The sequence below is a fragment of the Tiliqua scincoides genome, chromosome 3 (assembly GCF_035046505.1).
Source record: "Tiliqua scincoides isolate rTilSci1 chromosome 3, rTilSci1.hap2, whole genome shotgun sequence".
NCBI lineage: Eukaryota > Metazoa > Chordata > Lepidosauria > Squamata > Scincidae > Tiliqua > Tiliqua scincoides.
The window spans coordinates 186,652,282-186,669,497 of record NC_089823.1 but is presented as its reverse complement, the minus strand read 5'-3'; positions in this window follow the sequence as shown (position 1 = coordinate 186,669,497).

The window sequence follows — 17,216 nt, the reverse complement described above, 5'->3', positions numbered from 1 at the left end:
TGCACACTGAGGCAATCAGTCTCTTTCCAAGTGCTTTGGCTTCACTCGGAGGCAGCAATCCCTCCCTTCACCAGGAGCTGCAGCGAGGGGGAAAGAATGGAGAAAGTGATAATCACTGCCGTTTAGCCTTCTTTCACGTGCTCAGGGGGAAGGGAGGGGCTTGCCTTGTGCCTGGAGAGAAAATGATTGATGGATTGCCAGCCGGCTGCCCTCTCTTGCATTAACTAGGCTATTGTTAAATGACTGTTTTTCTTTAATTTAAAGGGTACTTCTCATCTCTTTGAGATAGAAAAATCTGTGGATTCCCCTGCCCCGTGAAAAATCTGTGGATAATTAAGCTATACCTTTAATCACTTGCATGATTATCTCTCTACAACAGTAAAAAGCAGTTTTTTATTTTAAATGGGTGCATTTTTTCCTTTCTCCAGGGATCAGCACATTCCTTCTCATTTGCAGGGGCCATTCATGTTGAGTCAAATCTGTGTATAAAAAAATCCGTGTATAACAAGGTTGGACCTGTACTTACAAAGGTGACTGTTCTGAAAAGCACTGGAATGTCCACTCCAGACAAATACTTGTAAAAGGGGAAAATAAAGAGGAAAAAATGGGGTTCTGAAAAGGAAATAGAAAGTACAAATGATTCCTGGATGACTTTTTCCCTCTGCAGACTCCTGCTGAGAGCAGCTTGTGTATCTTTGAGGATATGCTCTTTTTCAAACATTAGTATCTCTTGAATCCAGCTGTAGGTGCAGAATCTGGTCCTGATTGTCTTTTACGTTCTACTTTTGTGACATTTTTCCCCAATACATGATCTTGATTATTGGATTATTCTGTTGAGATCTGTAGAAACACTTCAAATTCTGTGTTTAGATTCCTTCAAACTTCAAAATATAACAACAATGCATCCTGTGGCATCTTAAAGTCTAATGTGTATCTTAGCATATACAAGATGAAAGTTCATGCCATAAGAAATGCATGAGTCCTTAAGGGAGTCACAAGGATCTTTACTCTTATGGAAATTGTTCTGCAAAATAAGATTGTGTAAGCTTTCATAAATTTAATTAAGTTGTACCATATATTGTGATCCTTTAATCCCCCCCCCCCCATTTCAAACATTTTGAAGAGTCAGTCTAATCTTATTGGGCTCTTAAAGCAGCAGATCTTGCATCCACTAACTGCAAGTCCCAGTGTGGCATGGCAAATGCCATACTGCTGTTGTAAACTAAAGAGCCACTTGTGCATACAGCCCTTGGATGCTCAACCGGAGCAGGTAAGGTGACAGAATGGGTAGTATGGTGGAGAACTGGGGCTGGCTGCAGGCCAAATAGGGGGTGGTTTGGGGCAAGAAGGGGGATCTTGGAACTAGCAGCATGTGCCAAGTTCATATCCCCTTTTCTTGGCCTGTACTCCTCTCAGGAGCCTCCTTGGACTTGTGCCAGCAAAAATGGGCCAGGCAGCCTACAGAGAAGTAAGTAAAAAAGTTCTTTTTATTAACCTCTCCAGGCCCATCTAGTTGTGTCCCGTCCCCCCCCCCCCCCGTGGCACGCAGCACATGGTCTGTCAGTAGTGCTACTTGCTCTGGACTGGTGGGAAATAGGATTGGGCCATTAAAGGGGAATGTATGAGAGGTATCTGGTACTTAAAGTGCCAAATATTCTAGCTACGAACACAGGAAGAGAAGCTTTCGTGCCTTCAAGATTTTCTTTGCATCTACAAGGAATAAAAGCATGACTTCTTAAGAAAAGGCTTTGTTTCTCAGGACACTGACTAAGCCATGTCCAATATTGGGTGTTACGGTTTCATTGACAGCAGGCCCAGTTGCCAGCAAATAAAACTATTTTTTCATTACTGGATAGTTCATTTCACTGCTAGTAAGTATGGAGTTTAAAATGTACCTGTGATGAAATGAACTGTAATGTGCAAATCAGGGCATAATTTGTCTTCTTTCCAGGAGGTGACATCTAGAACATTGGGGAAGATATCAACCAAAGGGGCTTATGTAAATAGTGGGGTGGTGGTGGGGGATGTGTTTGTGTGTGTTCGCTTGTGTGATAATGGGACATTATGTCTCTACCAGGTTTACTTTCAGCTGGGTTCATGTAATGATTTAACCACACTAAAGGAGGTGGAACCAAGGTAAATTGTGCTTGTGTCCATAGTTCATCACTCAAGGAATTTAATCTGATCATTTTGGTATTTCTATGGCAGCTGAGGAGGTCAGATTGTAGGACACCACCTGGAATTTGATTCACACACCTGTAAAATGGAATGCTAGGCCTGAGTTCTAGCCAGCTTTTGGGAACACAAAGATAATTGACCTCAGGAAACTGCCTTTGGCAGTCTCTTTATTATTTTTATGGGAATGTCCCACAAACCAATTACTTCTCACAATGGGGCTTTTATGAGGCTATTTAGTTTAATATGGCTTTTAGAAATACTGGGCCTTATAAAAGTCTGGAATCCCAGGACAGGCTCAGTAGAGTTTGAGTTTTGGGGTTGGAATAAGAGCCAAGGAGCCAGGGAACAATTAACACTATTCTCACTAGAATATGTGCTGAATGGTGATAGTCTGAAAGAAAAACTTGGTGTGCCATTGATCTGCAAAAATTATCCAAGAGCAATATGTTTCTGCTATTTTACAGAGGATGCTTCCAAACTAGGTAAGTTCAAGAGTTCTCACTAGACCTGCAGAGAACCACAGCAGGTGCTTAAAGAGCAAACAGCTCTAGATTATTCAAGTCAAACCACATGCTCCAAGTGAATTAATTTCTAGTTATTTGTGGCATTTGCATCATGCCTTTCTTCTAAGGAGTTTGGAATCTCGTTGTATCTCACCCTTCTTCCAAAAAGAAAGAGGTCATGTTCAATCATAGTCCCAACTGCTATTTATTTATTGAAAATACAGTAATTGCAACCAAATGTCTGCAGGGCAGCTAACCAGGCATGCAAAAACAAGCCAGCATTGGATGTCATTAAAAAAAACAACAAAAAACCCACGCCAAAAATGATTTAAAACTCTGTAAACACTAAGAAGAAGAAGCATTAATCATAGCAGCAGAAACAAGAGACAAAGTTAATCAGAGGAACCCAAAAGCCCTTTGGAGGAGTGCTGTCTTGGATAGAGCCAGTCCTACTCAATTACAGTGATCAGTATTGGCTGCTATAAAGCAGGCAAAAGCAGTAGTGGAGGTGAGGGCTGGATAAGGGACACGATCTGAGAGAAGGCGGCTAGGTCTGGAATTTAATAACAAAACAAGCATCCTTAAATGTTGTGGAGGCACTTTCTCCTTCCTGCTTTGATTTTCTGTAGCAGTGAATAGGCAATGGGACAACCAGTTGGAAATAGAGTGTGTAGCATATATGCCATCTGGTAGCTCACATTCCAATAGTCTAGTAGCTCAGACTCTTTCATAGAAAACTTAAGTAATGGATTCTGTATTATATTGTAATCTAGTCCCATGAACATCTCAATGCCATCATATAGTTGCTATCTGCAGCATTTTAATAATGGGATTTGTTGTCCAGCGGGGACTCCAGATGGTAGGGGCTTGCGGGATTTGAATGCATTTAACAAGTTCCTTAAATAAACACATTACTGCCCCTTCTTCAGTCAGCCAACCAAATAGAGATGCAATAGTAGAGGTGGAGATGGAGTGTTGCTGGCAAATGATACAAATGTAAAGCCTATTTCCAGAGACAGATGGAATGCACTCCCCAGTAATTTCTCTCAAATCATTTTTTAAAGAAGTGTGGTATGAAAGCCAATTCTGAACCTGAATGGTGCAGGAGAAATGATGTGCTGGATACTTTAAGAGAACAATTTGCACTTCAGGAAGTTTTCAGCTTTCAAAGGGGAGAAAAATTGATTTATGCAAATATCCAGAAAAAGGAGATCTTTATATGCAGAATATCATTTTATAAGCTGTAGAGTGCAGGATGTTGCACACTTAGAGCCAAAAGAAAAGTGAATGGATATACTGGGTCAAAGAGATACATAAACCCTCAATTTAATGGACTAATGGGGGAAGGGGTATCCGTTAATGCTGAAAGTCCATCAAATCCAAATTAATGTAAGTCAGTAGTCATATAAGACTAGTTTTTAATGAAGCAGTTTCCAAGGTCTGTTGAATTGAGGGTTCACTGCACTCTTATCTCTTAACTGTCTTTGAGGGTGAGTGTGTGGCTAGGATAATGTACCTTGGAGGAGGATCACATGTGCCTTGGTGTGGTGAGATGCTTGAGGTGGATCCAGATGACTGGTAGCCAGACTGCAGCTGCTAAAGAAGAGGAGAAGGTGTGGGATGATTGTTGTTGCCTCCAACCACATGGTCAAGCCCAATATGCTATCCTTTCTGATGCTTTCAATATGTGGGTAAGAAGAGAGATTGGGAATGATGTGCTGAGCTGTAGGACAATCCATGTAATGGGAACCTAGTTGGTTAGATGTTTTATGTCAATGATTTAGGCCTCCACACAGGTTGCTTTTTCACTGAGAACTCTACCTGAGCCTTTAACCGACTGTTGGGTGCTTTCCTTACCTTGGTTCTGCCTTAAGTTGTTTTTTTCTCAGGTGCAACTATGGGAGATAGGTGCAAAGTTAAGGGAGATACTTCCCAAAGCTTCTGCTCTGTGTTGGCTACATGCTGAAATCCTAAACATGATGAATGTTCTACTGAGGCGGCTGTCCTAAGAACATAAGAAGAGCCTGCTGGAGTAGCACTGCTACTAGGGAGTAACTCCATTGACCTACTTTCTGAATAAATGGTCTCTAAGCCATAGCTTCCACCTGGGAATTTAAATGAAGACCAAGATCCAACAGCACAGCCAAGATGCAAATCTGCTCTTGTAGGGGAACATGGCTCCATTCAGAACAGGCATTTCTACCACATCTCCAATACTAGGACTGCCCACCATGCAAGCTTCAATCCGTCATTGAAGGATACTAAACCTTGTTCAGATGGAAAAGAAATAGAGCAACCCATTCCAGTCTATCTGTCCCAACAATTTCATATAGAACAGTGTTTCTCAAACCATGGGTCGGGACCCACTAGGTGGGTCGCAAGCCAATTTCAGCTGGGTCCCCATTCATTTCAATATTTTATTTTTAATATATTAGATTTGATGCTACCATGGTATGTAACTGTATTTGGGGAAATGTTACAGACCTGCACTTTTAACAAGCTGCTATGTACAGGTTGAGTCTCATTATTCATGTGGGTTCCATTCCCAGAATTCATGTGGATGGCAAAAACTGCACTATAGTAAATCAATTTAAAAAACAAAGTCCTGTTGCTCAGGTGATTTAAAAACAGCCTTGCTTACCTATGTGATGCTAAGATAGAGTCATTAAGATGACAATCCAACAATCAGTCTCCAATCCCTTAGAAAGGATTATCCTTCTTTCACGTGTTCAGGGGGAAGGGAGGGGGTAGCTTGAAGAGAGAATGATTGATGGATTGTCTGCTGGCTGCCCTCTAACTATTGTAAAGGACTGTTTTCCTTTAATTTAAAGGGCCCTTCTCATCATGTTGAGATAAAAATCTCTACAAAAGTAAGAAAAGCATTTTAAAGGGGTGCATTTTTCCCCTTCTCCAGGGATCAGCACATTCCTTCTCATTTGCAGTGGCCATTCGTGTTGAGTCAAATCCGTGTATAACAAGGTTGGACCTGTATATTCTTTTAACAATGATAGTAAATGGGACTTACTCCTGGGTATGTGTGGGTAGGATTGCAGCCTAGGATTGTTAAAAAATTTTCCTACTTGATGATGTCATTTCTGGTCGTGACATCACTTCCAGTGGGTGCTGACAGATTCTCATTTTGAAAAGTGCGTCCTGGTGCTAAATGTATGAGAACCACTGATGTAGAACTAAACAGTTGTGTACTTCCTCCTGGAGTCTCTCAATAAAGTAGGAGCAGAATCACTGTGAGAATAATCACCCTCAGTCAGTTGTTGGGAGCCTTGACACAAAGTTCTGCAGAGGCTCCTCCATGGTGCCCTCTGCCCACTCCCTGATAGTATATAGGTTGAGCCCCGTTATTCGAGTGGGTTTCATTCCAAGCACTCATGTGGATGGCAAAAAACACACTATAGCAAATCAATTTGAAAAGCAAAGTCCTGTTGCTCAGGTGATTTAAAAACAGCCTTGCTGACCTTTGTGATGTAAGATAAGGGTCATTAAGAAGACAATCCATCAATCAGTCCTCCTCTAAGCACTTACAAAGGCACTTCACTCAGCCCCTCCCTTCACCAATGCAAAGGGATCACCTTTCTTTCACATGCTCAGGGGGAAGGGAGGGTTCGCCTGGAGAGAAAAGGATTGATGGATTGTCAGCCAGCTGCCCCCCCCATTAAGGAAGCTATTGTTAAAGGACTGTTTATTTTTTTAAACTGATTTTAAAGGGATGCATTTTCCCCTTTCTCCAGGGATCAGCACATTCCTTCTCATTTGCAGTGGCCATTGTGTTGAGTCAAATCCGTGTATAAAAAAATCCATGTATAAATAGGCTGGACCTGTATCATTATCACCAGTAGTAATGATTCAGTAATTGAGCTGGCCAGATGGATCTTCTAATGGCATGGGACAATAGCATAGCTGGGAGGGTGTCACAGCACGAAGTTTTTGCAGGCGCCTGAATGCACCGTGCAAGCAGCCCCTCTCCTCCCCTTCACATTCTGGGGGATGAGAGCAAAACGAAGTCATCTCCTCTGTTTTGCTCTAGCGTCTAGCTTCCCGGAATGGCTCTGAAGGAGAGGAGTCAGTTGCACTGGACGTTCAGGCACCTGCAAAAACTCAGTAATGTGACCCCCTCTAGTTATACTACTGGCATGGAATTCTGCCAACACCTTGCTCTCAGCTCAGGGAGCAACTCTATATATGACTGTTCACACATGAAACTATTCCTAGGTACAATTTTTATTTGCCTGTACCTGGGAATGGTTATTCACCGGTTCCATTCAGTGCAGATACATCCTGTGTACAAAGTATTTAAATTGTTGATTGGTACAACAAAATGAACCCAGGGACAGCCATTCACACAGAAATAACATGTACAGCACAACATATGAACAATCCTTATAAGCAATACAATGAGAAATGATTAGAACAGTGGTTCTCAAACTTTGAGGGAGCTTTACTCTCTCAGTAAGTCTTTGCAGGGGATGTGCAAGGGCAGGGAAGCAAGCCCCAGGATTGCATCCCTAAGGGGAGATGAAGGGGGGTGCTTTCACTTATTTGAGTCCCAGTGTGGGTTGCTGGAGGCTGCAGGAGGTGCGGGGAGCCCAGCGCAGCCCTCCGCAGGACTTCCTGAGGCTTGGAAACTTAAAACGGAGCAATTGCAAAGCACCTACTGCAAACAGGAGGGAGCCCTGCAGAGGGCTGTGCTGGCTCCTCCTGCAGCCTCCAGCAACTCCAACATCTCCAACAACTCCAACAAGTGAAAACACTCCCCCTCACCCCCCCCTTAGGGATGCAATCCTTGGGATCACTTCCCTGCCTCTCTTCTTCCCCTGCCCATAAAGGGATGGGGAAGCATTACATGAACTGGTGGGTCACGACCCACCAGTTTGAGAACCACTGGATTAGAGGTCACGGAAACCCAGGAAGGTAATGCTCCTCTGTCCTGATTCTCTTCTGGTAATCAGTCAGGGTGGCCAAGGCAATCTGAATCATGGTTTAGAAGAAATAAATGTGTTAGTGCAGTGTTTCTCAAACTGTGGGTAGGGACCCACTAGGTGGGTCCCCATCTTTTCAATATTTTATTTTTAATATGGTAGACTTGATGCTATCATGGTATGTGACTGCATTTGGGGAAATGTTACAGACTTGTACTTTAACAAGCTACTATATATATTAACAATGATACTAAATGGGACTTACTCCTGGGTAAGTGTGAGAAGGATTGCAGCCTAGGATTGTTAAAAATTTTCCTGCTTGGTCATGTCACTTCTGGTCATGACATCCCTTCCGGTGGGTCCTGACAGATTCTGACAGATAAAAAGTGGGTCCCGGTGCTAAATGTGTGAGAACCACTGTGTTAGTGGAAGCACTTAAAGGGGGGGGGGGGCAGAGAGATGATGGACATCCATTTCAAGCCATCAGATGGGGGTGGATGGGCTACAACAAATTCAATAAATTTGTTCCACATTTTCAGTACCCCTGCAGTAGATTTAAGTGATAAACAGGTGATGACCATCACTATCATGTCTTGCTTATGAGTAGAGGTGCTTGTTTCTGTTAAGATAGGATTATAGCCTAAGCCTTACTGAACACAGTGGGCTCACTTCACAATGGGCTCACAAAATAAATAACACCATTTTCAAACACCTCTGCTTATGAAAGTCTGGCCACTGTTGGAGACAGAATGCTTGGTCTACCTCTGCTGAAGCAGTTCTTTATTATTTTGTGATCTGTGTCAACGATAACATCAAAAGAAATAACAATCTAATAATACTGGCATTTATATACTGCCTTTCTGGTCACTGGATTACTCCTCTGACTTTATTCAAGGCAGTTCACATAGGCAGGCTATCTCTAAACCCCTGAGGGGATTTTTACAGTAACAGAAAGGTTCTATCTTTCAAGAACCGCACAACATTTCAGATGGATCTTTCACGGTCTGGTATCACTTCTGGCCCCCAGCTGCCTCCCGCGCTGGCTGACAAGCAGCTCCTTCATCTCTCACTTGAAGGGCAGCCAAGACACTTCTTTGCTCACACCAAAGAGCAAGTGGAATAACTCAGCTCAGCTTGTCAGCTGCTTCAAGGTCTCACCATTCACAGTGCCAGTGGCCTCGAACTGGCGACCTTCAGATGTTATCTTCTGGCTAGTGGAGGCTGTACCCTCTAGACCAGACCTCCAGAAAGCAATACATTTGGGTGCTATTATGGATCTGAACATGTGTATCCCTTTTCAGAGATCAGATGATGCTAAGATTAGTTTTAGGAGTGAAAAGAGAGCAGCTGACAAATGAAAAAGAAGAAAAGTCTTGGACGCCAAAGCGAAGAGGGCACTTGGGAGGCTGACTAGGAAAACTTTCCTATTCTTAATGTCTGTGTTCTGCATCAAATTTCTCTTCTGAAAACTGTACAGGCTCTTTCAGGGTTACAGCAATAGCTTCCCCTATTCCTCCTCCTCTCATGCAGTGTAATTTTATTAGAATTTCCATAGTTCATTAACATCAGAGCCAGCCTAGCGTAGAAAAAGAATCAGCTGGTTTGGGTCTGGTGGGGCGGTGATGTGCCTGAAGCCTTCTGCAGTGAGCATTCGTTGCCACTGATTCAGTGGTGCATGCCAAGGTCACCCGTAACTGCTATCTACTACAGTTCTGGTTCTCAGCAGGCCTGGGAAAACAAAGTGCTGAAGTGCAGCAGGAAGCTGACTCTCAGGAGCTGAAGTGCTGGGCTTGAGTGAGAACTCTGTGATGAACTGGGATCAATTGCAGACATAATTTGAAAGACAATTAGCATGTGTAGTGCAGTCAAAAGTTTTTTCCCCTCTGTTCTCCCACCCCTCCTTCCAGTTTTACATCATTTTTAGTCTTAGAATGCTTCTGAGGCCCATACAGTTCTTTCCACTCAGCAAGAAGACTTCCCTCCCTTCTCTAAGTATGCTCTAGGAAGGGATTGGGGGTGCTGGTGACAGCAAGTTAATTATTTTCAACTGTGGGTCAGAAGGCACCATCCGGACAGGCAAAAGGTTGCCAATTGAAGTGACTATTGGTTGTTGAAGCAGGTCAGCAGGGAGTTTGGTCAACTCTGTAAGCTGTTGCAAAAGAAATATGGTTGGCCCTCAGTATCTGCGGGGGATCCATTCTAAGACCCCCTGCACATTCCGATTTCCACTGATAATCAAACCTGCAGGAGGGCCCTGTCAACAAATGAAATGCCTGACAGAAGTCAGAGGCCTTCTGCTGCACAGGGAGATTCTGACATGAGCGTAATGGGGCAAAGAGGGCAGAGGTGGAGGAGCAGGCTGGAGGGGAGGATCTTGGTGGCAAATGTGAATGCCAGATCCGATTTTCAGCATGCCCCATCCCCTTTCCTCAGATTTACGCAAGCTAATATGGCTGGCTAATATGGCATGGCCAGGAGACCCAAAGATCAACACGAGGCCTATGTAGAGGCACCTCTGTTAGCATGGCTGCATTGGCATCAATAGTGAGCAATAGAACTGGACAGTAAAACTAGATACAATCAAATATATGGATTGCAATTTTCCTCTGATGATTGACAACTGTCTCCTCCCTTCCCTGGGCCAAACTGGGCAAAAACCGCCCTGGGAGGCAGAGCTTTCCTTAAGGTTCAAAAGAGCTGAACTGGGTATCACTTGTAAATTTGAACCAGTCAGATTTGAAGCTCAGCTCTGACAGGTCTGGTGTTAATTATCAAAGGCTATCAGGTGAATTGACAGCTATTCAGAGGTGATGGGTTTAATTATTGCCAATTACTGGGTGTTTAAGTCTGTCACTTTAGGCAATGTTTTTTGGTTGTTGACTAGTTGTCAGGATATCTGGGGGTCAGTTTTGATTCAGAAAGAACTTTAGTAGGGTAAGCTCCAACATGCATTGCAACACAATCAACAAAGAATCTTGCAGCACCTTCAGGTCAGAAAATGTTATCATCTCACAATGCTCTATTCTGTAAAGATTGCTAGCAGATCAAAATTATAATTAAAAAAGGCTTTAAATACCAGCTATAATAGCAGGGAGTGTACAAGGATACAGAATCGAGAGAGTGTACCTGTGACCTGCAAAGATTGCTCCTGGTGCAGAAATCATTCACGGACAAGGTTTTCTATGTTGTTGTTGTTGTTGTTGTTTGTTTAAAATATATAGTGAATTATGAATGTTCCTACCATTTTAGAAAAAAAGATTCATGACTGTCAGAGTTCAGATATGGCATTAGATTTATATGTATGAACTGAGAAAATATTTTAAAGCTTGAATGTATATTCAATCAGGCAGCACTTTACTGTGTTTTACTGTAAATTGGTTTGATGCTGAAAGGTTTATTTCACTGTTGTACAGTGATTTATTGTTGTTGGGGGTGTTTTGGTCTTGGCAAACAAAAATGAACAAAACATTACGAGTCTGATTATCTTTAAGATGGGTATTATGTTTAAAAAAGAATGTGTAAGAGGGGAAAATAGAACTGACTCACCTTCTTGTAAGGTGGAAATTGTCTTTAGAAAGGCCTCTTGTTGCAGTGCAGGGCAGATCTAGACCTCCAATTTATTTTGTATAGATTTACCAACCTATGTAAAAACATATGAATCCTGCCTTATACTAAGTCAGGTCATTGGTCCATCTACTAGAATGGTTCACATTTATACAGTATTATCTGAGCATACAAAGTGCTTCACACATATTAAATTTAGGAACCCTGCAACAACTCTGTAAGGTAAATAGCATTATCCCCATATTGCAGCTAGGGAGGTTGAGAGGGAATGGCTTGCCTAAGACCACCAAAGATCATGGCATAGGTCAGATTTGGTGAAGATCTGCTTTGCAGCTTGCTATTGTCTACTGTGACTAGTAGCAGGTCTCAGAATTTCAGACAAAGTTATTTCCAAGTCTTAGGGCAGATGCCAGGGATTGAGCCCAAAACTTCCTGCATGCAAAGCATGTGCTTTGAGCACTGAGCTACAATCATAAGTTCTGTATTTAAAAAGTAGTGGTCTGTTGTGCTAGAGAACAACATGGTAGACCATGTGAGATTTAGAGGACTGATGGGTGAGGGCAGAGCTATGATAGACTCTGATGTGTCAAAGCAGAGCAAGAGAAGCTCAAATGCATCAAGGTCCAAGGAATCTTGGTTTTTCAAGTAGAAAAGCATTGTATAAGTTGTGGTCTATGAAGCTAAAGTCATCCCACTAGCCATGTATTGTGACTGCCAGGAATGTGACCTCCCTTTTCTTCTTGCAGTCCTGGGCAAGCAGCAAAAATAAGTTGATTGAGTCCTGTGAGCCACCATACATGGTGAGTGAGCTATATTTGCCTCGGGGAGTCACAGTGGTTTCCTCATTCTGTCTGGCAGAATGGTTCACTCATTCCTTGGGTGCCTATTAGTGGTTCCTTGACAGTGGTTCTTTGGTTTAGTGCAGGGGTCTCCAAACTTTTTGGCCAGAGGGCCGCTTCAAATATCTGGCGTGGTGTGGAGGGCCGGAAAAAAATTTAAATATAAAATTTAAATAAATAAATTAGAGATGGAACTTAGATGAGTGAATGAATGAATGGGCTCATTCATTCAACCTCTTTGGCCCTCAGAACACTCTCCAGGCACAATCAGAGCACAGTTCTGGCCATATTCAGTTGAGTGGGCCAGAGGCTTTCAGGGGACAAGAGGTTGGCTGCGGGCCAGAAAGAGGTTTGCTATGGAACACATCTGGCCTCTGGGCCGGGGTTTGGAGACCCCTGGTTTAGTGGATCAGGAGAATATTGGTTGGTTTGTAACCCTGCATCTCAACAAAGTGTACAGAAGTTCTAAATCTGCCATAAAAGCTATGATTAATTTCAGACTATTACAAAACTTTTGTTTCTTCAGTACTCTGATGCCAACAGGTTTATCACAAGTTGGCATCACCAGGCATGTGCCAAGGCCTGCACCCCAGTAAGGGGCTTACTGCCACCCCCAGAGCTCCTTGGCCTTGCTGTCATTGCTGTCTCCTAGCATGTGAGAGAGAAACAGCAACCTCTATTTACTTAGCCCTCTCTCTCTAGAACTTTCTGACAACTTTTCTTCTCACAAAACACTGACCTCTATGGTCTTATCCATGGTCTTCACCTCTTGTTGCAAGGTCCAAAAAAGCAAGACTCAGTATTCAAGGTGATTGTTTGCAAGCTTTTATTTCGTTGCTAGCAACGGGTATCTCATGGGACTACTGTCCAAAGCATTGAGAGCCAGTATCAATGTTAACTGGACTCTTTATAACATTCTGGGTTCTTGGTTTGAAGATTTGAACTTCCCATTGGCTGAAGTTTGACATCATAGATGGGGCTAATTCTTAATAGGCTATAGATAGCCTTAGAGACACTTGATAGGTGAGCTTCAAGTTACAGGTTTCCAAATAAGGTAAAATTAAATAATTAAACGTATTGAATTACAAAGTTTTCAAGAACCAGCAGGGGATGCTATATATGTGTTTTCTCAGCATTGTGAGGTCCTTGGCGAGTCGTGTACTTCTGCCAATGATGAAGCCTATCTATCTTTGCTTTAGATACGACTCCCTTTTCCAAATTCCAAAATGTATCAACGCAAGACTTTGAGGCCCCAAGGTCTCAGCTTCTGTGAAACTAGCAAAACAGCTTTCCAAAAAGAGTTTTTCAAGCAGCTTTTCTGTGAGACTATGATTTTTCTAAATAAAAACAGCCTTTCTATTCTGTATGCCTTTATGCTTTAGCAGTGCGGCTTTTAAATTTTTAAGCATTTGCCCCAATGGCATATTACCCTGGTTATTGTGTCACCTTCCATCATTGTGATGTCACTTCTGGCTGGCTTCCAGGTGATTCTTCTGGGTTCTGTGGCTCTGTTTCTAAGGCAACTGCCTGTAGTAACAAATTGCTTGTTCTTCTGCTGTTAGAGGAAGAGGTCTAGCCAGTTCATTACTACAGTTGCCCTAGAAACAAGAGGTGTGGAACTCAGAAGGGTTTTTCAGTGATTTTCAACCACTGTGCACCAAACTCCTACAGAACATCTGCAGACTTTTCATGGTGCACCAATGTACCGAAGCACACCAGCTGAAAATCACTGCTTTGGGTGTTGCAGTTTGGACCCAAAGGGCAAGAGCGAGTGAATGGATAGTAGTTACAGTGATAGGAAACTGGGGAGGAGATTTACTCAAGAACAAGGCTTTACTGAAGACATCTTGCTCAAGGTGCCCCCAAAACCTGTAGCTATCACTGTGTGTCACACAAGCAGTACCACTTTTAATGTTGCTCATTACGTAACCTCACAGTGGTGGAGCCTGCCTGTGTCACTGCATGTTCAGGACAGAAAATCTACTTTGTAGAATATCACTGAGGTTCCTTTTTTGCTACACCACATTCTACTGTGGTGTAACATTTTGCAGTTATGTCCTCTGAGGCATATGTAATGTTTGTTTAATAGGTCAATTGTTTTTAAAACTCATTATTATTTTAGAATGCTACACACATGCACACACTCTCTCAGAGACAGAGAGAGAGAGAGAGAGAGAGAGTGTGTGTCTCAAAAAAAGGCCCTCACAATCTTTCCTTGTGAAGTGACTGCAGTTGATGCCGCAGTATGATTTATTTCCCAAGGACTGCAGCAAATGGCATAAGTGCTTACAAGATCATCGTGCTGAGGATGGATGCATGCACAGGGAAGGGATGTGTTGCACTTAATGAAGAGGCACCCAAAAATGGCAGGGAATTTGTCTTCATCTCTGCAGAAAGGTAAAAATGTCAGCATCCAGATTTTGCAAAATGTATCAGTCCTTGGCTTGTTCTGCTAACAGCACTGATCTGGTGATGCAAATCTGCTGGTCTTGCCCTGCTTTCGTTATGTCTCCCCCGTTCCATTTTCAGATGGTGTTTCCTCAAGCTGGAGTAAATAGCTCTGTATATGGCTGCTTCCTCATCTTTTGTTCTTAAATGAATTGAATTTTTTATAGTTGCCCTCAGCTTGAATTGCTTGTGGTATTTGGAAAGCAACAGAGAAAGAGTAACCCACTTTATCTAAGGGAAGACCAAAGAGTTGAGCATAGGGCTGCCAATGATTTAACCAGCCTCTGTTGCTGTGCCTTGGACTGCAGTTTCTTATGCAGTGATTGGCATGAAGAGGAACTTTATTTACTTACCACCATCTTTGTGTATGGCACTTTAAAGTGCAAAGACCAGGCACCAGCAGATATTACAAGGCACTGAGAGATTTACAGTCAAGAACAGCGGTTTTCAACCGCTGTGATGCGGCACACTAGTGTGCCGTGAGGCTGCCTCAGGTGTGCCGCAGGGCCAAGGAGTCAGGTGGTGGCGGCAGCAGCTGTAGCTTCGTGTGTGGGAGAAGCGGCTGCTTGGAGCCGTGTGTGGCGGCAGGAGAAAAAGGAGCGGCCGTGCAGGGGCTTGCTGTTGCTGGTGCCTGCCCCGTGCACTGATTGGGCAGCCAGCCAGGCAGCTAGAGAAGCCTGGAAGAGCGGGTGGGAACTTGGAGGGAGTGAGGGCGAGCAGCGAGAGCGAGGAGGGAGTGAGCGAGCCTGAAGGTTGAAGCAGGTAGGAAGGATCCTGGAGAGACCCTTTTCCTTGCCTGCAATGCCCCAAAGTGACCCTGCCTGCCTTGTCTCCCCTGGCAAGGCTTTGGCAGGAAGGGCGCTGGGCCAGAATCTGATCCACACTTACCTAGGAGTAAGCCCCATTGACTATAATGGGGCTTGCTTCTGAGTAGACGTACAGAGGCTTGGTTGCACTCTTTCTTGAATACATCAGCAGGCAAGTTATGCTTTTCTTCCCCCCCCACCTCCTCCCCTCCTGCACACCCCCCATCATAATCCGTCTTACTGCCCCTCCCCACCCCTCCCTCTTCCCCACCTTCCAAAACCAGTTGCCTCCCATTCTCTTTCTCTCTCCCCCACCCCAGTGAATCCTGTACTTGTTTCAGCCACATCTCCTCACTGCCCTTCACCCCCCCTTTCTGCAGTATGCTCAGTCTCATCTCTCCTTGCCAGCACCTCCTGCCATATCAGAACATGTCAACTGATAGCAGTTTGAACAGACCTGCTTCAAAACATTGGTCTTCCTTTCCAGAAACCACATACACCTCTCCAAGCTTCTGGGGAATTTCTTTCATTGTCATTATCTAAGGCTGCAATCCTAACCACACTTTCCTGAGAGTAAGCCCCATTGAACAAAATAGGACTGACTTCTGAGTAGACCTGGTTAGGCTTGTGCCCTTAGTTATATTAATTGTAATATAATAATGTAATTAAAAACTAGAAGTGTGCCTTGACAACTTTAGTGCCTTGTCAGTGTGCCGTGAGCTGAAAAAGGTTGAAAATGGCTGGTCTAGAAGTTAAGATTCCCAAGAACCATTGAAATCACTGGGACTTAAGTTGTACAAGAACAAATTAAGACCATGCATTTCAGTCTCACTGGGAGTGTTGGGCCAGTGAACCAGGAATGTGTCTGATCATTCAGAGTCCCAGGTCTGTGACACTTGGAGACTTCCTGCATTCTGTTCCTTCCCCTTTCCATCAGGCCACCTGCCAAGAAGAGCCAAGCCACAATCCTTTTGTTGGGAGGTTCCTTCAGGGAGGATGGTGATCCTGGGACACTCACGATGATGTGAAACTTTGTTGCAGGAGTCAGTTGCCTTTTGTCTGTGCTGATTGCCCTAATAGATGCCTGGAGCCAGTGTGACATCAGCGCATAGAATTGCAGCAGTAAAGTTATTAAACATCTTATTTATGTGAAGGCGAAGCTGCCCAGAGCCACTATCATTTCTTCTAATAACAGAGTATCTTTTAAACAATAATGGAACTTTCATGATATTGCAGCACAGGACTTAAAAGGGAAAGCAGCACTGTCAGCATTTTGCATCCCACTTCTCCCCTTTCTTCAAAAAATCTGTATTATTCCTTCCCTTGCAGGGCAGGGAACGACTTTCACTTGTTAACCGGATGGGCTCTAATCACTCCCTTTATTTCTGAAGTTATCATTCCTGTAATAATAGGATTGTACCAAAATGGGAGCATTTTGGTGGCGCATTCCAAGGAGTGAAAAGGGATGGGGTATTAGAAAGAGGGAATAAAATCTGACAAGTGTGACTGCTGCTGGATCCACCCCTTCATTCCCTGACACCCCCCCCCCCCGTTCCTGCCCCCAAATGCCCAGTTACTCCCCCTCCCTGCTCTTGGCCACTCCTGCCATTGACTTACCAGCACCAGCAGATCCTCTCAGCTCTGCTGCCACTTGCGCTGCACATGTCGCTGTTTAAGCACATGACAGCACCCCAGTTTCATGCTGTAGTAAGGGACCTTGCACAGCTGGAACAGGAGTTCTGGCAGCACAAGGCTCTTGGGCCTAGGTTAAGTTTGGCCTTGATGGAAGAGACAGGGACCACATAATGGAATAAGGAGGAGAAGGAAACCACACCCAAAGGCCTTTTTGTACCTCTAGTCAGACCATGATCTACTAATATTTTAGCTTCATGCAATACTCTTGCAAGTCCCATTTTGATAATAGTGCAATACTGTGACCAGATG